This window comes from Trichomycterus rosablanca, chromosome 24, assembly GCF_030014385.1.
Source record: "Trichomycterus rosablanca isolate fTriRos1 chromosome 24, fTriRos1.hap1, whole genome shotgun sequence".
Lineage (NCBI taxonomy): Eukaryota > Metazoa > Chordata > Actinopteri > Siluriformes > Trichomycteridae > Trichomycterus > Trichomycterus rosablanca.
The window spans coordinates 8,591,576-8,614,355 of record NC_086011.1 but is presented as its reverse complement, the minus strand read 5'-3'; positions in this window follow the sequence as shown (position 1 = coordinate 8,614,355).

Here is a 22,780-nt window from a genome sequence, read left to right as displayed (position 1 = left end):
AAGGCTTGGATGCAGCTGCTCAGCCATGGAAACCCATACCATGAAGCTCTCTACACACTGTTCTTGAGCTAATCTGAAAGCCACATGAAGTTTGGAGGTCTGTAGCGATTGACTCTGCAGAAAGTTGGCAACCTCTGCGCACTATGCATCCGCTGACCCCGCTGTGTCATTTTACGTGGCCCACCACTTTGTGGCTGAGTTGCTGTCGTTCCCAATCGCTTCCACTTTGTTATAAAACCACTGACAGTCGACTGTGGAATATTTAGTAGCGAGGAAATTTCACGACTGGACTTGTTGCAAAGTGGCATCCCATGCTGGAATTCACTGAGCTCCTGAGAGCGACCCATTCTTTCACAAATGTTTGTAGAAGCAGTCTGCATGCCTAGGTGCTTGGTTTTATACACCTGTGACCATGGAAGTGATTGGAACACCTGAATTCAATGATTTGGATGGGTGAGTGAATACTTTTGGCAATATAGTTTAGCTTATTAGTATATATTAAAAAGTATATTAAAAATTGGACTATTTAGTCGATCCCAAAACTGCCATGACATTCATGCCCCTCTACAGGTGTATGTAAAGTTTTAACTTTAACTATAGATTTAACATAGGCTGCACAATCCTCAATGCCAGTCTGCAGAGAGTGCCAGGAGAGTGGCCAAAATCAAAGAGTCAAAGAATGAACTCATCAAATCAGAAATGCTACAGAGGCTCATTGTTCGCTCAAGCATCTCGTAAGTGCCTATTGTGTATCAGTCTCACCTTCTTTGTACCATCAGTTCAATTCTTGTTACGAAGAATGCCGATTGAACAGGCTATCTCTCAGTACCAGGGCCAGAGTACATACCAGTTTCACAACAAGGCGCAAATGGAGATCCGGCAGGGAAATGCAACACGCTAATTAGCTTGATTTATGTGATGAGGCCGAGGTTGCCATGTGTGTTCTAAATGGTACTTAATGAACTTCTAAGCAATGAACACCATTGGAGCACTCCATCCATGTCTCGTTTAAACTTGCTTATACTGTGGAAAAGCAAGAAGTGCTTTAGAGAATTGCATAAAAAAACAGTTTAGAGCCTTGTAAACCATAGTAATAACAGGTAATAGCACTGTTTTTGTTTCATTGTGTGTCTAAAGCCTAATTAGAACATACCTTGGACTTGGTGGTAGTCTCTCAAAGGGTATAATTTGCTAGACTTTCTTAAATATTAAATTATTTAATCATTTTACTAACCAATTCTCATTCCCAGTTACTACTTTACCCTGATCAATTACACTGACCAGGTGTAACAATATGACCTGCAGAAAAAAGCAGGAAAAATGGACAAGCGTAAGGATTTGAGCGAGTTTTACAAGGGCCAAATTGTTGTGTCTAGATGACTGGGTCGGAGCATCTCCAAAACTGCAGCTCCTGTGGAGTGTTCCCGGTCTGCAGTGGTCAGTATCTATCAAAAGTGATCCAAGAAGCGAACAGTGGTAAACCGGCGACAGGGTCATGGGCGGCCAAGGGTCACTGATGCATGTGTGGAGCAAAGGCTGGCCCGTGTGGGCCAACAGATCCAACAGACGAGCTACTGTAGCTCAAATTGCTGAAGAAGTTGATAGGAATGCTGGTTTTGATAGAAAGGTGTCAGAATACACAGAGCATCACAGTTTTAGAAGCAAAGGGGGACCAGTCTGGATCCTTTCTTAAAACAGTGTACAAGGTGCCAGAGCATTATTTATTCAAGCATTTTCAGTAGCTGCTTCATCCTGAAAACAGTCACGGTGGTTCCAAAGCTTATTTGAAAGACAATAGAACAGGGTGCCAATCCGAAGCAGAGCATCATACATTCACACATTCACACTCAAACTTCAAAAGTTTAGAGTAGCCGGTTAACCTACTGGCATATATTTGTAAGGAGGGATAAAACCACAAGAAGGAATCCCACACAGATACAGTGCCTGGAAGGTTCCAACCCAGAATCCAAAATGCTTAATGTGAGGCAGCTTGATGTACCAAAACAACAACTTAAAACATCATATGTTGTCTTTCATAACCATTTTCCCTGATCAGGACTGTAATGGGTCTTGATCTTACTTGGATTCACTGGCTGTAAGGCGGTAATACAACATAAACAGTGTATTATAGCCTTTACCTATTGACTTACACAGACCTAGGGTTAATTTAGAGATGGCAAGGCAAGTTTATTTGTATAGCACCTTTCATACACAGTGGCAATTCAAAGTGCTTTACATAAGAAAAAAAAAAAAAATTCATTAAAAGCATTAAAACATTCCTGAGATCTAAAACCTCAGAAAGACTTCTTGCAAACATTTAGTTACAATTAAGAACATGAAATTCAAACAAGAGAGATAAAAAAAATTAAGGACATGAAAAATTTAAAGAAAATATTGTAAAGTATAACCTACAATTTAGGGAATATGAAATTAAAACAAGAGAAATAAAAAATTAAGAACATGAAAACTAAAAGAAAATATAGTAAAATATACACTACAATTTAGAAGAGCATGAAAAACTAAAAGAAATATGGTAGCAGACCACCGATTGGCATGTTTTTTTTACAGTTGTATTAAAGACACACTGCAAAATTACCAACTATACAAGAATTGACAGAAGTTTGTAGAAAACCCAAAATAAACTAATAGAAAACTAAAAATGAAATATTCCCCCCTAATTTCCCCCCAATCTAATCATATCCAATTACCCAGTTGCACTTTGCTTCCTCTCTATTGCTGCTAACTAGGGCTGGCACCGATACTGGCCCAAATCACTGTATCGGATATCGGAAGGAAAAAAATGTGGAATCCAATCCGATACTGTTGCTTAATGTAAATAACACTTAATGTAAATAACACTTAATGTGAATAACACTTAATGTAATTAAGGCCATTGTTTATGTGTAAAGCAAATAACACATGACGATACGTTCCAACAGAGTGCCGTTTATTGCCAGCTCACTCGGCAACTGGCGTGACAAGGTCCTTCTTGATGACATAATTATTAAGACGTATTATTACTGCTTAGTTGTTTGAGAGAAGAAATGATGGTATCGGATTGGTATCGGCAGATACTCAATTGGCAGTATCGGTATCGGACATAAAAAAAGTGGTATTGAGCCAGCCCTACTGTTAACCACCACTAAACAGGTAGAGTCACGCACTGATCCCTATTATCCCTCGCCTCTGATATAGGCACCATCGATCAGCCATTATGCAGAGGTCATAATTGCATAAATTATGAGGAATTCCCTCCAGCATCCAACCCTGATGGATGAGCCAACTGTTGTTCGTTTAGTCACCCAGCCTGCCGGTAGCAGAGCTGAGTATATGCTCCAATTCAGTCACAGAAAAGAAAACAGCTAAGAAAATGATTGAAATCCCAAGCCTCTTACAAATGAATGTACATTTTTGACTACTTACAAGCTACAGAAGGCTACATCAATCCCAAATAATCAGAACACTAATCTGTGTGAATTTTGGTTGTTTCAGTCGTCCAATGTTTATGGATGGGAGTTAATTTTTTTGCCAGTACATGCTTAATTTATTTGCACAGATTTCCCCAGCATATCTCATGCAATTTGCAATCTCGTGTCTGTTTCATAGCAATGGATATGATTTAATAATATGATATTACTGTGATGAGTGTGATGTGAGTCATCGAAACATAATTTATTTCCATAATTACTGTGCCATAATGTAATAAAAACTAAAAGCAATTAAAAACACTATGTAATAAAGATGAGACTTTATGTAGGGTGACAAAATCATTTATGTAAATAAATTTTTGTTCTCATTTAGGCTCTTATGAGGAAAAAAAAAGAAAGTGTAAAACTACTGGACAGTAATGAGACACATTGGCATACTCATATCAAGATATCATGCCTACAAGTCACTGGGTTTTGATATTTAGTCCACATAGATTCCTAAGAGGTGCAAAAAATCAATCCTTAACCGCTTATCCACTTAGGGTTGCAATGGGTGCTGGTGCATATCCCAGCTTTTCAATGGGCGCAAGGCACACAGTAACACCCTGGACAGGGCGCCAGTCCACACACCCATTCACCTATAGGGCAATTCAGTGTCTCCAATTAACCTGACTGCATGATTTTGGACTGTGGGAGGAAACCGGAGCTCCCGGAGGAAACCAACACAGACACAAGGAGAACACGCCCCGCCTGGGGATCGAACCCAGGACCTTCTTGTTGTGAAGCGACAGTGCTACCCACCAAGCCACCGTGCCGCCCCCTCACAAATACTATTTAACTGAATTCCCAAACACACTTCAAAATCCATTCCAGAGTGGAGACTGTAAACGCAACAAATGGAAAGGGGGCGGGGGGGGGGGGGGGGGGGCTATGAAACTGTTGGGATATCAGGTGTCCATATTTATTTATTTAAAGCAGGGATGTCTAAACTACAGCCTGCAGGCTGTTTGCGGCCCACTATTGTTTTTGAAACGACTTGCAATGTATTTTAGAAATAAAATAAACCCCCGAAATTCTAAACTCTCTGGTTCGAGGCTTGGTGTTGCCACCAGTCGGCTGGGCGCCATCTGGCAGGCATAATTAGCAGTGCCTGCAGCATATCTGAATCGGCCACTGTATCTGCAGGGGGGGAAGGTGACCGGACTATGTGTGGGTGGGTGGGTCTTCATATGCTGGGTAAGGACCCTGATTGGCGGAAGAGACGATGCTCAGATGCAATCGGGTATCGGGTAGCAGAAGACAGAGTTGACTGTGCTTAATCGGAAGCAAATTAAAGTTAAAAAACTGCTTGAATTGTTTGAACTCTGGGTGTCGCTATAGCATAAAACTAATCTGAAGCGCTCCCCATCTTCTTTCCCCAACTCAAAATTTCAATGGTAGGGAAGTGGGTATGTTTAATTTAAAGACATATAATATCCCAACATCCCATTAGGATTATAAGCTGGTGAGTGAAACTGGCATCTTAGTGTAATTGTTAGTAATTAAGTAGATCTGTTATATTTTATTTGTGTTATTATTTGTTGTTTTTTACTCCATCTGGCAACCAACAAGGAAAGTTTGGACACTTCTGATTAAAATGATATATTAAAAATAACTGGAAGTTAATTGTATAGGAAATTTGAAATACTGTCAGCCTGACAGCAGGCATCTGGAGAGAAATAAAAATGTCTAGACGTTAAATGAATAAATAAATAAATAAATAAATAAATAAATAAATAAACAAGCAGGTGGTATGTGAACATTTTATTCCTCCCGAAATTCCTCCATTTGTTTAGCATTATGAATGACAATGGGGTGGGTACACTTGGATTGTTGCCGGATGCCAACTGTTGGCACCGTCATACTCGCATATCAGCAATCAAAGCGTTTTAGGTTGAATGTGGATTGAATTTGTCTGTGATTTATAACTGTTCTCAAAAATCACATCAGCGCATAATTCCCTTAAGTGTACAAGGCTCCAGGTTGCTCAAGTCCATAGTAAAGCACATGGTTTTGGAACAGTATGTCCAACAAGCTCATGGTCAGGTGTCCACATCTCTAAATTAACAACTGTGTATACATCAATGAGCCAAAACATTAGGACCACCTGCTCTGACCCCAGCAAATTACCAGCAGGTTCTAGATAAATTGTCCATCTTCTTCATTGGTAAACATGGTGCACATGTCTAGCCTTCCACATCATCTTGAAAAATAAGAAAATAGGATTGGTCATACCAGTCAATGTTCTTCCATTGCTCTGGTGTCCAGTTCAAAACCTATGTGCCCATTGAAGGAGCTTTTAAGTTGAACAGGAATAAGCATGGGCTCTTTGGCTGGCTTCTGACTATGCATCCACATACATAGAGATGTTGTTGTGATACTATAAGTTGTGTGTACTATAAGTAAGTATAAGTACTATAAGTAAGTTAAGTAAGTACTAAAGTAGTATAAGTACTATAAGTAAGTTAAGTAAGTACTATATTAAGTATAAGTACTATAAGTAAGTTAAGTAAGTACTATAGTAAGTATAGGAACTACAGTATATTGTAAGTTAAGTAAGCATTATAGTAAGTATAAGTACTATAAGTAAATTAAGTAAGTACTGTAGTAAGTAAAAGTATTATAAGTAAGTTAAGTACTATAAGTTGTGTGTACTATAAGTAATTAAAAAATAACTATACTATACTATATATACCGTAAGTACTATAAGTAGGTTGAGTTATTACTATAGTAAGTATAAGTAAGTTAAGTAAGTACTATAGTAGTATAAGTACTATAAGTAAGTTAAGTAAGTACTTTATTAAGTATAAGTACTATAAGTAAGTTAAGTAAGTACTATAGTAAGTATAGGAACTATATTGTAAGTTAAGTAAGCACTATAGTAAGCATAAGTAAGTGAAGTAGGTACTGTATTAAGTAAAAGTACTGTATTATAAGTAAGTTAAGTACTATAAGTTGTGTGTACTATAAGTAACTAAGAAATAACTATACTATACTATATATACCGTAAGTACTATAAGTAGGTTGAGTTATTACTATAGTAAGTATAAGTAAGTTAAGTAAGTACTATAGTAAGTACTGTAAGTTGTGTGTACTATAAGTAACCAAAAAATAACCATACTATAAGTACTTTAAGTAAGTTAAGTAAGTACTATAAGTAAATTAAGTAAGTACTATAGTAATTACTGTAAGTTGTGTGTACTATAATAAAAAAATAACTATACTATAAGTAAGTTAAGTAAGTACTATAGTAAGAATAAGTACTATAGTAAGTACGAGTACTATAAGTAAGTAATGTAAGTTGTGTGTACTATAAGTAACTAAAAATAACTATACTATACTATAAGTACTTTAAGTAAGTTAAGTAAGTACTATAGTATAAATTGTGTGTACTATAAGTAACTAAAAAAATAGTTCACAAAGTTCACAGATGGCAGGTCTGTGAGACCAGGGTTGAGTAATAAATTCAGGTTGGCCCCAGAGCAAACCCAAAAACACTGGGCGCAATGTGGTAATAGAACTTGGACAAGACATCAGTCCATCACAGGGCATTTGAAGCTGCCAGTCTACCAGAATACTGGCTGGTTTCCAGTTTAGTAATCCAATATAGCTGAAGGAAAAGTCTGTCAGTAAGAATACCTGCTATGCCACAGTTCTACCATCATCACTATTTATTATCTACTGCATTTTCCTCTCTGTAAAGCCAATTTTCTTTCTTTGAAATTGTTGGAGGACTTGCAAGCCAAGTTTATGATATTATTAATGCTGCCCAAACAGGTGCAGATCCTTGCATGAATTTGCATACAAAATTCAGATGGCAAATGAAAATACCACCACAAACAGCACAGATGTACCACAAGATGTTCTCATCGCAGTTTAATGCTGTTTATAAAGCTATTCATTATATCACCTTCCTGATATTGTATTGGTCCCCCTTTTGCTGCCAAAACAGCCCTGACCCATCAAGACATGGACTCCACTAGACCCCTGAAGGTGTGCTGTTGTATCTGGCACCAAGATGTCAGCAGCAGATCCTTTAACTCCTCTAAGTTGTGAGGTGGGGCCTCCATGGATCTGACTTGTTTGTCCAGCACATCCCACAGATGCTCGATTGGATTGAGATCTGGGGAATTTGGAGGCCAAGTCAACACCTCAAACTCCTTGTTGTGCTCCTCAAACCATTCCTGAACCTCATTATCCTTTTGAAAGAGGCCACAGGATCAGGGAATTGCGTTTCTATGAAAGGCTTAGGTAGGTAATATGTGTCAAAGTAACATCCACATGGCAGTACCCAAGGTTTCCCAGCAGAACATTGGCCAAAGTATCACAGTGCCTCCACCGGCTTGCCTTCTTCCCATAGTGCATCCTGGTGCCATGTGTTCCCCAGGTAAGCGATGCGAAAACGTGATTCATCAGACCAGGCCACCTTCTTCTATTGCTCCGTGGTCCAGTTCCGATGCTCAGCTGCAGTTTTAGAGATGCTCTGATCCAGTCGTCTAGCCATCATAATTTGGCTCTTGTCAAACTCGCTCAAATCCTTACGCTCGCCATTTTTCCTGCTTTTAACACATTAGCGGTGAGGATAAAATGTTCACTTGCTACTTAATATATCCCACCCACTAACAGGTAGCATGATGAAGAGAATCAGTGCAGTCCATTGACCTATTCTTATTCACCCATACGTGAGGTCAGTCTTGCACACTGATCTCCGCGTTCCTCCACTTCTGTACAGGCACCTCAGGCTACTAAGACCCCATCCCCTGTTTAGTCAGGTCTTTTCCCATCTAGCAGATTTTGGTAGCCAATTTTGTAGGAGGCACCCAGATGACCGGCAACAGAACTGAGATACATATTATTATTACAATAAAATTAATCACCACTGAAACACATAAATTGAATAACTAGAAGGGATCTACTCTTACGTTTGCCAATGTATTCTAGACTGTATGAGCAAGAACATCAAACATCATGCAAGATGAATCCTTTGATGGATTTGAACATTGCTCCCCGACCAAACCTTCTAATCATAAAACCTGCCACATTTTTTAATATTAACCTTCATGATCTTTCATGCTTCCATGCTTTTGGCACTTGTCTGATGACTTCTCAGTGGTCTTGCTTTATACTAGAGTACTTTCGGATATCTTTTATAGTGCAGACATAGTAATTTCTTTCCTTATAGCTAACGCAGTGAATGATTGACAATCTACACATTGTAAAGCTTCAGTGCTCATAACGGAGTGTGTCAGATGTGTTGAAACCAGAAACTGATTTTCAACCTTCTCCTACATTGTTCTTCTGCATTTGTTCCCAAGCATCCACTGGTATAAAATTTATGGCCAAAAGTATTTGGACACCTGATTAAATGGTGATCTTTTCAGCTACTCTTCTAAGGAGGCTTCTCACAAGACTTTGAGCTGCGTTTGTGGAAATTTGTGCCCATTCGGTCCAAAGAGAGTTCGTTTTGTATGGCTGGGCAGTGATGTTGATCAAGAAAACCACAATTGATGTTCCGGGTCAGTTCAAAGCTGTTCAGTGGAGGTGAGGTCAGGGCTCTGTGCAGAGCACTTGAGTTTCTTTATATCAAGCTATTCTTTATGCCTTTATAGACTTTGCTGTGTGCACAGGGGCACAAACATGGCCTGTGGCTAAAACACATGAATTCAGAAATTAGAAGGGGTGTCGCAGTTTTGGTCTGTTGGTCCTGGATTCTGTAAAGTTGCTTTGAGACAATGTCTACTGTAAAAAGCGTTATATAAATAAAGTTGACTTGACTTGATTTGTGTCCCAATATTTTTGTCAAGAATTATTACCACAAATTTGGACAGTAGAGGAATTGAAGATTTTCAAATGTGGAAAATCATTGGACTTTTGTTTGTAGTGGGGGTAAAGTGAATGGCTGTGTCTGAAATCGCATACTACAACAGTATATACTAAATTGGAAGTAGTACATACTACGTCCACCATCTTACCAATGTCGCATGATGCATGACGTCTCATCGCCACAGTTGTACTAGTTGTATCAGGGTTGTAATAAATCATAACATTTTAATGTTTGTCTTACTCCGCTTTCAGCCATCTTTCTTCCTCTTTTACTACGGACGACTTTGCAGCTCCAGTTGAATTATGGGATAGGTTATCGTACCGTAAGTGTGCATCATTTGCATACTCAAGAATGGCTGCCCAGGCAGTAGGTCATCCGGGTACTTTTAACATACTGTTTAATGTATACTACATATTCGGACATACTCACCGAAAACTTAAAACCTTGCAAGGGAAACTTGGTCCTTTTCGTCTTTGGTCCGGGGCACACGGCGTCCACGCTGATTCATCTGACCACAATACACGTTTCCACTGTGTGATGGTACATCCTAGATGCCTCAGAGCCCAGAGAAGTCGACACCGCTTCTGGACATGGTTAACATAAGGCTTCTTTTTTGCACAGTAAAGTTTTAAGTGGCATTTGTGCATGTAACTCTGTATTTTAGTGCTTGATAAAGGTTTGCCAAAGTAATCCGTCACCCACGTGGTTATATCAGTAGCAGTTCTGGATGCAGATCACATCATTATTCAGTTTTTTCACCTCATTAGTTAAAGTAAATGTAAGGAACACTGCATTTTTATTTTATTTGCATTTTCCATACTGTCCAAACTTTTTCTGATTTGCGGTCATAAGATTGGGACATCAAATAGAAGTTCATGTGTCACGTTTACAGCCCCTCTGTGCTCTGGAGCTCCTGTGTGCCACGCCCTCCTCTCTGTGTGCACACTCGGTCTCCTGCCACACCCTCTCTCATGATTGGTTCATTTGAACTAATTGGCTCCAGCTGCCCTCCATTTAAGAGGTGCACTGGAGCACAGACAGTTGGAGATTATTTTCCTCGTAACTCTGTTTATTACTCTGTTTATTACTCTGTTTATTACTCTGTTTATTACTCTGTTTATTACTCTGTTTATTACTCTGTTTATTACTCTGTTTATTACTCTGTTTATTACTCTGTTTATTACTCTGTTTATTACTCTGTTTATTACTCTGTTTGTAGCTAACTCTCTGTCTTGGTAACTCTGTTGGCTTTGGTGACTCTGTCTGTCAGGTTTCTGTACCTTAGTCTGCTCATTGTGCCTTTGTCCTTGTACCTGTCTGTCTTCTGGTTTAGTTTGATTTATTTAGTTCTATCTGTTTAGCCTGTTTAGTCTTTGTTTAGTCTGTTCTGTCCTGTTTAGTTTGTTTAACCCAGTTTAGTTCTAGTAATCCTGTTTAGTTTTGTTTAGCCTCTGTCTCTGTTTGTTAACCCTAGCCCTTTATTTGTTAGCCTTTGTTTATTAGTGTTAGTTCTGTTTATCTCTGTTTAGTCTTTGTAGTCCTGTTTAGTTTGTGTTGCCCTGTCCAGTCTTGTCTAGTTCTTGTTTAGCTTTGTTTTGTTCCTTCTCGTTTAGATTAGTATGTTTAGCCTGTGTTTAGCCCCGTTAGCCCGTTTTGCCCCGTTAGCCTGTTTAGCCCCGTTTGTCTGTTTAGCTCTATTTGCATTATTTCCCTGTTAGCCCTGTATGTTTCTTTGTATTCCTTTGTATTGTCTTTATTATTAATTAAATATACTGTTTTCATACATCTCTGCGTTTGTGTCCGCCCCTTCTGTCTGTCTAGCCCACAAACCGTTACATCATGAGAAGCCCTGGCTCAGGAGATGGTTCTTTATTTTGCTGAAACCCTGATAAGCCTGCCATTAAATAACTCTAATTAATATTATTATAATCTAATTACTTGTCATGGTTCCAGCTTCTCCTCCACATCATTCCTGTACTTAGTTTATGGACTACGCCAGACATCAAATAATAAATGTGTTTAAAAGCCACAATATGTTCTTGTGATATTTCACGTAAACAAAGGATCAAGGGGGTTCGTAGGAGGGCTGTCTACATGTGTTTGGGTATATGGTGTATTTACAATGATGCATTTTAAAAATATATCAATGGTTATACAGTAGACTAAAATGCATTTCACTGTTACAATATAACAAGCCTAGTTTTCCGTACTTCTACACAAGCAAATTCTGACCCTGATCCAAACTTTAATTTTGTACAGTCCAAAAAATTCCTAATGGACTTTCTGAAATAGGTCAGCCTGCAGACGTTCTCGGAATCATGCCAAACAGAACAGGTGGATCTGGTCTCATACTGATACTGCCAGCAGGATGGCTGAACTCTTGGGGTGTTCGCAAAAGGATAGTCTGTGTTTGCCGTAACAGTCATGTACTACACCCTTGGTTTGGACTCACCGTATTTTGTGATAAGGCAGCAAGTGAACATTGTATCCTCAAAGTTGATGTGTTAGAAGCAGGACAAATGGGCGAGCGTAAGGATTTGAGCGAGGTCCAATTGTGATCGATGCTCATGGATGCACGTGGGGAGTGACGGCTGGCCCGTGTGGTCCGATCCAACAGACGAGCTACTGTAGCTCAAATTGCTGAAGAAGTTAATGCTGGTTCTGATAGAAAGGTGTTAGAAAACACAGTGCATCACAGTTTGTTGCGTATGTGGCTGCATAGCCGTAGAGCAGTCAGGGTGCCCATGCTGACCCCCGTCCACCACCAAAAGCGCCAACAATGGTCTGATGAATCATGTTTTCTTTTACATCACGTGGACGGCCGCGTGCATGTATGTCGCTTACCCGGGGAACACATGGCACCAGGATGCACTATGGGAAGAAGGCAAGCCGGCGAAGGCAGTCTGATGCTTTGGGCAATGTTCTGCTTGAAAACCTTGGGTCCTGCCATCCATGTGGATGTTACTTTGACATGTACCACCTACCTAAGTTGCAGACCATGTACACCCTTTCATGGAAACAGTATTTCCTGATGGCTGTGACCTCTTTCAGAAGGATAATGCGGTTCAGGAAGGGTTTGAGGAGCACAACAATGAGTTTGAGATGTTGACTTGGCTTCCAAATTCCCCAGATCTCTATCCAATGGAGCATCTGTGGGATGTGCTGGACAAACAAGTCCGATCCATGGAGGTCCCACCTTTCAACTTAACATCTTGGTGCCAGATAACACAGCACATCTTCAGGGGTCTAGAGGAGTCCTTGCCTTGATGGGTCAGGGCGACCAACAATATTACTATTATTCCTACACCAGCTTCAGCTGTTTTTTTAACATTCTGAAAAGTTTTAAGACAATTCATCATTAATTTAAGTGCACCAGCTTCATTATGCATAATTGTACCTGAGCGACAGTCATTTAAAATTAAAATTAAAGATTATTATTCTATGCAGTTGCTATTTAAGACATAAAAGGTAAAGTTTGGAACAAAATTAAACTAGCTTTTTTTGACCCACTTTTAAGCTTTTAATGGTTTTCTTCCCTAGAAGGATTTTGCCTTTTAGTGTTGGGAACATTTTTAGCTACGTTTACTTTCAAGTCTGAAATAGGAAGAATTCAAGATGCAAGAAGTGCAGCAATCATTTGTCAATAGCTGGATGTAAATGATCTGGTAAAAAACACACACATATAAATATACGTATTCACAACAGGACAGAAAATAAGATGCGTCCCGTGAAAACACATCTTCAGACAGATACGGAGTCATTTAGAATTCTAAGTGGGACCTGTTTTAGGCAACTACAGTATTTGGACATACACTGATCAGACATAACATTAAAACCACCTCCTTGTTTCTACACTCACTATTTCCACTTACCATATAGGAGCACTTTGTAGTTCTACAATTACTGACTGTATCTATTTCTATACATACCTTTTTAGCCTGCTTTCACCCTGTTCTTCAATGGCCAAGACCACCACAGGACCACCACAGAGTAGGTATTATTTGGGTGGTGGATCATTCTCAGCACTGCAGTGACACTGACATGGTGGTGGTGTGTTAGTGTGTGTTGTGCTGGTTTTTAAATACCATGTCCACTCACTGTCCACTCTATTAGACAGTCCTTCCTAGTTGGTCCACCTTGTAAAGTCAGAGACGATCGCTTGTCTATTGCTACTGTTTGAGTTGGTCATCTTCTAGACCTTCATCAGTGGTCACAGGACGCTGCCCACGGGGTGCTGTTCAGTCCAGCAGGGACAGTGAGGTGTTTAAAAACTGCTGCTGTGTCTGATCCACTCATACCAGCACAACACACACTAACACACCACCACCATGTCAGTGTTGAGAATGATGCACCACCCAAATAATACCTACTCTGTAGTGGTCCTGTGGGGGTCCTGACCATTGAAGAACAGCATGAAAGGGGGCTAAAAAAGCATGCAGAGAAACAGATGGACTACAGTCAGTAATTGTAGAACTACAAAGTGCTTCTATATGGTAAGTAGAGCAGATACAATGGACAGTAAGTGTAGAAACAAGGAGGTGGTTTTAATGTTATATGGCTGATCAGTGTCTACCTTATGCCTTACAATGCCACCCCATTAAGAACAAACCCTATTCCTGGAAAAGTTGGGGCTTGTTGGGGGCAATACATACAATGCCTGCAACACACATATTGGTGTAAAAGAGTCATGTTTATCCCTGTGTTATTAATTACACTTTTACACAGTCCTTGGTTGTCATTGTCCGTTTCTCCTCTTCATGACGCATCATACAGTTTCAATAGCAGACAGATCTGAACTGCAGGCAGGCCAGTCAAGTTCTATGCATATGCGCATACAGAATGAGTTTTGGAATTATCACTTTTATGTCACCTTTATGTCTCTCTAAAATCTCAATATTTGCCTCCGCATCAATGGTACCTAGATGCACTGGTGCACCTCATGCCTAGAGGTTTTCTTTTAACCTTTTTGTGTTTAGCATGGAGAACTTGATGTCCAGTTTTACCCAAAACAAGCTGAAACTGGCTCATCTGTTGTTAGGTTCTTTCCTAAAATTTCTGGTCCATTGTCATGATGCGCTTTATTCTTGCCCTTTCTCAGCATTTTTGCTTGTTTGTCTGTATGTTTTTTGTTGGTTTGTTAGACTGCTTTGCCAGGCTACGGGTCAGACTTGATGACCTGCCCTGCTTCTCCAGACGCTCCTTTGCCATGTCCATTTGATTTAGTTTCTGGGAACTCGGCCAATTGCATGATTCTCTTATTGTGTATTTTTGTTTGTATTTCTGATTGTAGCCATCATGAGAGAACCATCCTGGAGTCGAGTTGCCTCCAGAGTTGGTGTTGCAACCAGTTTATTGAGTTTTCAAAAGCTTGGGTTGTTTGATGCTGGTGGATTTGAGTAGCTGGGACTAGTGGAAATTCAGCTCCTGCATTTCTCCTCCACTTTATATCTGTGTTTTCTGTTTTTCCTGGTGATTGCTGGGGTTTTTTATGATTATACCCCTGTGGTGTGGTTGTTTATTTATAGTTTGAGTACATTATCTATCAATTTTGCCATTTGTGGCTTTTTTGTTTTGTTTTGTTTATGCATTTCATCCAATTGCCCGATTGCATCATGCTTCCTCTCCACCAGTGCCAATCCCTGCTCTGATTAAGGAGAACGAAGCTAACCCACGCCCCCTCCGACATGTGGGCAGTATGCCATATGCATCTTATCACCTACACTTTGACGAGTACAGTGCAGCTCATCGTTGTGTACAAAGAGACACACCCTGAAAGCACTCTGAACAAAACCATATCTGAACAACAGGCCAATCGTTGGTCATGTGGCTGCTCAGCCTAGCCGGCAGGCAGAGCTGAGACTCGATACGATGTATTCCAGATCCCAGCTCTGGTTCCGGCATGTGTTTTTACCGCTGCGCCACCTGAGCGGTGACCATTTGTGGCTTCTTAACCACAACATTCTGCCTTGGTTAAGTATCCAGCCAATTGGGTTCATTCCTTTAACATTTCGCAGTCGCAGGTTATACCTGCAGTCTCCTTTACGAGGCATTCACCACACTGTGACCACAGACACTTCAAAATCTTGTGGAGGCTGGTATCCAAGGGGGCTTGACATTGAACTGAAATTCAAATACTGACCCAAACACAGGTTTTATTTAACTTTATTACCAACACTCACACACAGGCACACACAGGTTGAGGAGGGGTTAGTGAGGCTCAGTTCAGACATGGTAAATGTAATTAATGAGGCTCGCTGGGTCAGACTGCTATGAGACTAGCTCCACTGCAGTGTGTGCCACCGTGCCATTAATTTGGATGACAGGTCCTCACCTAAAAAGTCGAGGGATTTCAACTGGGGGTAAGGACATAAATAGCTTTAGTTGTTTGTGTTGCTGGTGAAACCACACTCATTTCTAAAATGGGATACAGTTGTGTTTTACAGCTTGTGGGTAAATCATTTTCACAGTAGCTATCAAGTGGATCAGTACAGACTTGATCATAATTATTGACTATTTTTTACTGTAGCTCTATAGTTTTGTCGCCCATTCTGGTTGTATAGGTAGACCAGCTTCTTTTACGGCACAATGGTACCCAACAGTACCCTGCCTGCTGTTGTGTACCAAGATGAAATCCACATTGTCAGACCTTCCTCATTGTCAGAAATCCACATTGTCAGGTTCCTCCTGGTGCAAGAGAGAAAATTTTACTCCCTTTTTACTCCCCTTTTCTTCCAATTTAGTGTAGCCAATTAGTCTTCCACAGCTGGGGACCCGAGTAGGGTATATTTGCCTGACCCACACTCCCTTTGTGGCAAGTGCAGTCCATCGACCACTACTAATTCACCTGTACTTCGGTGGATTCATGCGTGAGGCCAGTCTTGCACATGGAAAGTCACTCTCTGATCTCTGTGTTCCTTTACTTTTGTGCAGGCACCTTGGGCTGCTAACCAGAGTCCTTACACAGCATCAAAGACCCTACCCCCCTTTTTTAGCCCAGTCTTTACCCACACAGCAGACTAGTCAGACTATGGCAATTTTGTCTGCTGCAATTTCACCTGCTTTGGTGCAAATAAAAGTGACAACAGGTGCACTGGCATCAGCAGAGTCAGCAGGACGACGACCCCCAATTAGGGAATCGTTTTGCAGGTGGTGGTCACAGACAATGGCATATGGCGGTATCTGCAGCCTATTCAGGTTGCCCAGGTAGTCCAGCTTCTCAAGGATGACACATCTATGCATGCCATTGATACCAGAAAGGTCTGCTAGAAGTGTCTCAAAAGCAGGGAGGGGATACCAGTACATAAGCCAGTACACAAGGGAGCAAGCCATAGCCTAGTGGTCAAGGTACTGAACTAGTAATCAAAAGGTTGCTGGTTTAAGCCTCACCACTGCCAGGTTGCTGCTATTGGGCCCTTGAGCAAGGCTCAAGACTGCATACTATAATTGTAATGTAAGTCGCTTTGGATAAAGGCGTCTGCTAAATGCCTAAAATGTAAATGTAAGGAGAGCTGGATGGGGTTATAAAAGGGCAACAGTTGCAGAACTGGTATCTGGAACAGGGGGAGCACTGCTAGAGCCTTACTGCCGATTGTGCCTGCTAGATGGCGCCCAGCCGAACGGTAGCAGAGCTGAAATTCAAACTTGAGAGTTTAGATTCCCAGCTCTTGTGCGCCAGCTGAATATCCCTCTGTGCCACCTGGACGCCCTTATATTTGATAATTTTCTGGTGTTAAACATTAAAATCACATTAAGAGTTTAAATGTGTAAAAGACAAAAAGCACAATTTTATAATTTATCCCATATAATTCATGCCAAATTTTTGTACTATTGTAAATTCCTCATCCAAAATGCCGCAACATATTGTGAGCCAAGCTACTAGAACTGCCAACGAATAAGTGCCAATTTATTTGGCCATGTTCTCACAATTTCATTTGCTTTAAACTCACACATGTTGCGGCCCTGGAAATCACATTGCATCACCTTGTGCTGCGGCGCCACATAACCGCCGCTTTTAACACCTTTTGACTCTGAATTGGCAGTGGCATTTGAAAGAGGTGTTTGCTGTAGCGTGAGGATTTGCAGAGTTGCCACAAAGGATTTTCACCACACTTTTTTAAATTCATATTGATCGTGCCCTTTAGGCATGTAAAATTTGGAATACATGGCTGAGGCGCTCAGGTGGGGAAGCACTGTGCTAGCAGGTCCAGAGCTGGATGTATATTAAACCAATCAGGCAAAACATTACAACCACCTCCTTGTTTCTACACTCACTGTCCATTTTATTAGCTCCACTTACCATATAGGAGAAAGTTCTACAATTACTGACTGCAGTCCATCTGTTTCTCTGCATGCTTTGTTAGCCCCTTTCATGCTGTTCTTCAATGGTCAGGACCCCCACAGGACCACTACAGAGTAGGTATTATTTGGGTAGTGGATCATTCTCAGCACTGCAGTGACACTGGCATGGTGCTGGTGTGTTAGTGTGTGTTGTGCAAAGACTGCCAGTTTATTCCAGATATTGATGGTGCAGTGAAGTACACAGTTATATATACACATACACTGACCTAAGTGTGTAACTTTTAGCTTCTATCATACAGGCCCTTGGGTTGGGCCATTGACCTCTTTCCAGTGCCATTCCTTCCCAATCCTAAGTCTACCCCCTGTCACCTCAAGAGAGCCATGAATGATTACATTCAACAGATCATTGGGCAGGGGAATATCCTATATGCATCCATCCATCCATCCATTCATCCATCTAAGAACTCCACATCAGAAGTTCTACAAACCCTTGCCCTTGGTGCCAGTCACTGTCTTTAACAATTAAAGGATAAAACAACCTGACACCCTGTCCCTCTTCCAGTAAAGCAGATTTGATTTATGTGATCATTTAATCAGTACTACATTAGGGAGAATGCAGTTTACAATGCAAGTAATAGTAAATCAATTTCACCTGCTTTGGTGCAAATTAAAGTACACTGTTAGACATTTCAAAGGGTTTTTACAGTAACTTACTGGCAACACTGTTGCCAGTAAGTTACTGTAATTCAAATTTACAGTACCATAACTGTATTTTATTTTACAGTAACTTAATGTTACTGTAATTGCATTTTACAGTAACACCACAGTAAAAACTTAGGTTAACTGTACAATACTGTAATTATTTGTTAAATTTAATTTAACTCTGTAAATTGTACTTATTTGACTTATAACTTACACAATACTGCTATTTAATCCACACAGACAATTATTGCAACATATCAAATTATTTATTTAAATCACTGCAAATGCTTAAAGCACTTTCAACAAAAACGTGTACAAGTACAGAATTTCCTTGAAAACATTCTTACTTTAATCCATGCAACTTTCAAAATACATTTAAAACAACACATTTAAAATAACACAATGTGCATTAACTTAACATGTACAAAATTCATGTTAATTCATATTACAGAAAAACACTTTTACTGTTAAATTATTCAGTATTGAATGCATAGTACAACAATGAACAATGAATCTAGATAAAGTTACATTAGAAATAACACAAGAGCTTCAGAAATGCAGGGTTACAGAAACACAGTAGTTTTGGTATAAAACTCCACTCAACACTGTGAACTCACATATCCGACTTAACATGAAATGAACCGTGTTCCTAGGTAGACCCTGGGTAGCAAACGTAGCGAGGTAAATCACTTCTCAACCTGCAACCTGCTTCGTTCTTTTCCCTTAACAATCCATTCAGCATTGTTCACCTGTAATCACAGAAAGATCATCTTTAACAGTTCTATGCAATTCAATACAGTATCCTCAAAATAAATCTAATCTTTCTGAAATTACAATGTTTTGTAAGGATCCTGTGGCGACTGTTAAACGATGTCACAGTTTACAGCGTCGCAGGAGATTAGCTACTATGCTAGCGCTGTCGTGTCGTAAATTTCACCTAACCTGACTAACTTAGCTTTTAAACATGAAACTCACAGTCATTTGTAAAATGGAACGTTTACTTGTCTTACTTTGGAAAAAAGTTGCCGACAAGTAATGCTAACGCTCCTATAGTGCACAACAGTCCCGACAACCGTGACTAGTGTTAATTTATTGTCGTAACTGTCGTAGACTCTTTACCTTTATTTTTTGCTGGTTCCCAGTTTTGCTGTAAAAAATCCTCTTCAAGGTTCAGCACCCCTGCTGCTCCACTGCGGCTCCATCCATCATAGCCGAACTGTTTCTGTATGTGCGCCTCTCCTAAACTCCTTCCCGCAAAACCTGAGATAATGTGGTGGTTCCGAAGCTGAACCGTTAGGCAAACAATGTCAGTTCAAAACTCTCACAGCTGAAAATTAGGTTGAATCTTGTCAATAAAATCGTTTGGCGCCAAAGGTAATTACAGTAATTTACCTCAATGTAAAAAATACAGTAAATCTCTGTATTCAGTATTTGGCATCAGGCAAAATTGTCATGATGCAGTGGAAAATACTGTTATGTACTGTAAAAACTATTTGCAGTATTTTACTGTGTGGTATGTGGTTAATAACTGTAGAAATTAAAGAAATGTCTAACAGTGTACCAACAGGTGCACTAGCGAGTCAGCAGGATGACAACCCCAAAAAAGGATTGGCATTGCAGGTGGTGGCCACAGACAATTACTCTCTCATAAATTCTGCCTAATTATTCTCTAGTTGTGCATTTTCTATCATCCTTGGCGCTACTGGTAGCCTATGGTGGTACCTGCAGCCCACTTAGGTTGCACAGGTAGTCCAGGTCCTTTGCAGGAGGGTTTGCTGTGTCTTAAGAGCATGGAGAAGATACCAGGACACAAGCCATTACACAAGGAGAGCTAGATAGGGTCATAGAAGGACATCAGCAGAAGAGCTTCAGCAGGGCTGGTATGACAGTCCAATGACCCCTAGTGGTTCTACAGGCTCAGCTGGCATTCACCAGAAAACACCAGAATTGGCAAGTGCACAGATGAGAAGAGGTTCAAACTATGCAAATGAAAGATGTGAGAGCCTGGAGACACCATGGCGAAAACATTATGCTGCCTGCAACATTATCTAGCATGACTGAGTTGGCAGGGGGTCAGTGATTGTCTGGGGAGGCATATGCTTAGAAGTCTTTCCAATTCCAAGTCTACCCCCTTTTAGTTAAAGATAACTTGGTCATAAATGATTACATTCAAGAGACCCATCTGTCCATAAACCCTACATGAGAAGTTCTTCAACCCCTTGCCCTTGGGTTGACAAGGAATTTTTACTAAACTTGACCTGAGGAGTGCTCATCCGAGAAGGAGATGAGTGGAAAAAAGCTTTCTCCATAACCTTTGGCCAGTACGAGTGCCTGTTTACGCCTTATGGTTTTGCCAACACCTCAAAAGAATTTCAGTCATTTATCACAACTTCTTGTTGAAACAACGATACCCTGACTAGACCCAATGGTGCCACAGGCTGTCCAGACCTGGAAGGAGATCCCAACCCCTTGCCCTTGGGTTGACATGGAATTTTTACTAAACTTGACCTGGAGGAGTGCTCATCTGAGAAGGAGATGAGTGGAAAATAGCTTTCTCCATAACCTTCGGCCAGTACGAGTATCTTGTTATGCCTTATGGTCTTGCCAACACCCCAGAAGAATTTCAGTCATTTATCACAACTCCTTGTTAAAACAACGGTAACCTGACTGGACCCAATGGTGCCACAGGCTGTCCAGATCTGGAAGGTGATCCCCCAGGACACCACCCTCTGACGTTGTCAGGAGTGCCTACAGGCACATAGTAGCCATACAGTTGCTGGATTGAATCAGTCTGTTATTTTAGTTCCTTCATCGAGATCCAACGTGTGATTTACACATTCCCTTATTTTATATATTTATATATAACTAAAAATAGTAAACAGATGTTATATATGACACCCTGCAGTCAGGAGGGAGCAAGAGAGACTCATTACAAAAGTGTGGGAGTCAAACCAACACAAATCTTTTGTTTTCAAAAGCCACATCTAAATAAGACAAAGCCGTGTCTTTGTTTCAATGCCAGAGCCCAACACCACACACACAGGACCCTATGCCACAACATAAACACAGAGGCTGCACACAATACCCTTTACAATCCCTAATCTTTATTTGAAAACACCCTCTTGTCCTTATGCCATCCCAAAATAGCTAATGCATACCATGGGACATTGAGGAGGAAAGACTCATTTGTATATGATCACTGGTTATTTGATTTGAGATCCAGAGAATAATAACACAGGAAAGAGGCAATGAACAGGACATGAGAACATGGATCAGGATGAGACAATAAAACTAAATGGAGCATTGGCATGAAATTAGTAATGCTAGGAAATTACCAGGAGACTGGGGAGGATGCCCTATATATTGTCAACTTCTGCCTCATGCACATATACAATTAAAAGCTACACAAATAATGTTGGGACAGTAAAGCATTTACCACTTTGTAATGTTGCCAATTATTTTCACCACACTTAAAAGATGTTTTGGCACCGAGGATACCAAGTGATTTAGTGTTTCAAGTTTTATTTTGTCCCAGTCTTCATGCCAACACATCTTAAGATGTGCAACAGTACGGGGTTGTTGCATTGTTGTCGCATTTTTTGTTTCAAAATCCTCCACACATTCTTGCAGGCAGTCCAGTACCCGTACCCTCTTCTTCCCCATGGCGCCTTTGTAATATGTGCAGTATGTGGTTATGCATCGTCTTCTTAAGAAATGACGGACGTCCCTGGAAAAGATGACGGCTTGAAGGCAGCACATGTTGCAAGATCTCAATGTACTTTTCTGCATTAATGCTGCCATCACAGAGGGATAAATTACATTTGCCAAGGGCACTGACACAGCCCTATACCATGACAGACCCTGGCTTTTGACTACAATAAACATTTCATTTTGGAACAACAAAAACAAGAAAAAAGGGACTTCCAGTGTGACCAGCTTAGTTGCGTTTTGTAAATGTAAACAAATGCAGAATTTGATGACTGCACTACAGCAAATAAATTTAGGCACCCCGGTGGCACAGAGGGATGTTCTATTTTTAGTTGGTAAAGATTGTATCTGACTCTTTGAAGTTATGTAACGACCCTGGTTAGTAGTGGAGGAATGTGGAGATCAGTGAGTGACTCTCCATGCGTGAGACTGGTCTCACATGCAAATCCACCAAAGTATGGGCAAGTAAGAAGTAGTCAAACTCTTTGATGCTGTGTTAAGGACCCTGGTTAGTAGTTCGAGGTGCCTGTGCAGAAGTGGAGGAGCGTGGAGATCAGGGAGTGACTCTCCAAGAGTGAGACTGGCCTCACACTCTAATCCACCAAAGTATGGGCAAGTAAGAAGTTGTCAAACTCTTTGATGCTGTGTTAAAGACCCTGCTTAGTCTAAGGCATCTGTATAGAAGAGGAGAAACGTGGAGATCAGCGAGTGACTCACTGACCTCACACGTGAATCCATAAAAAGGGGTCTGGACTGCGCACACGTCCCTTCCCGTTCTGAA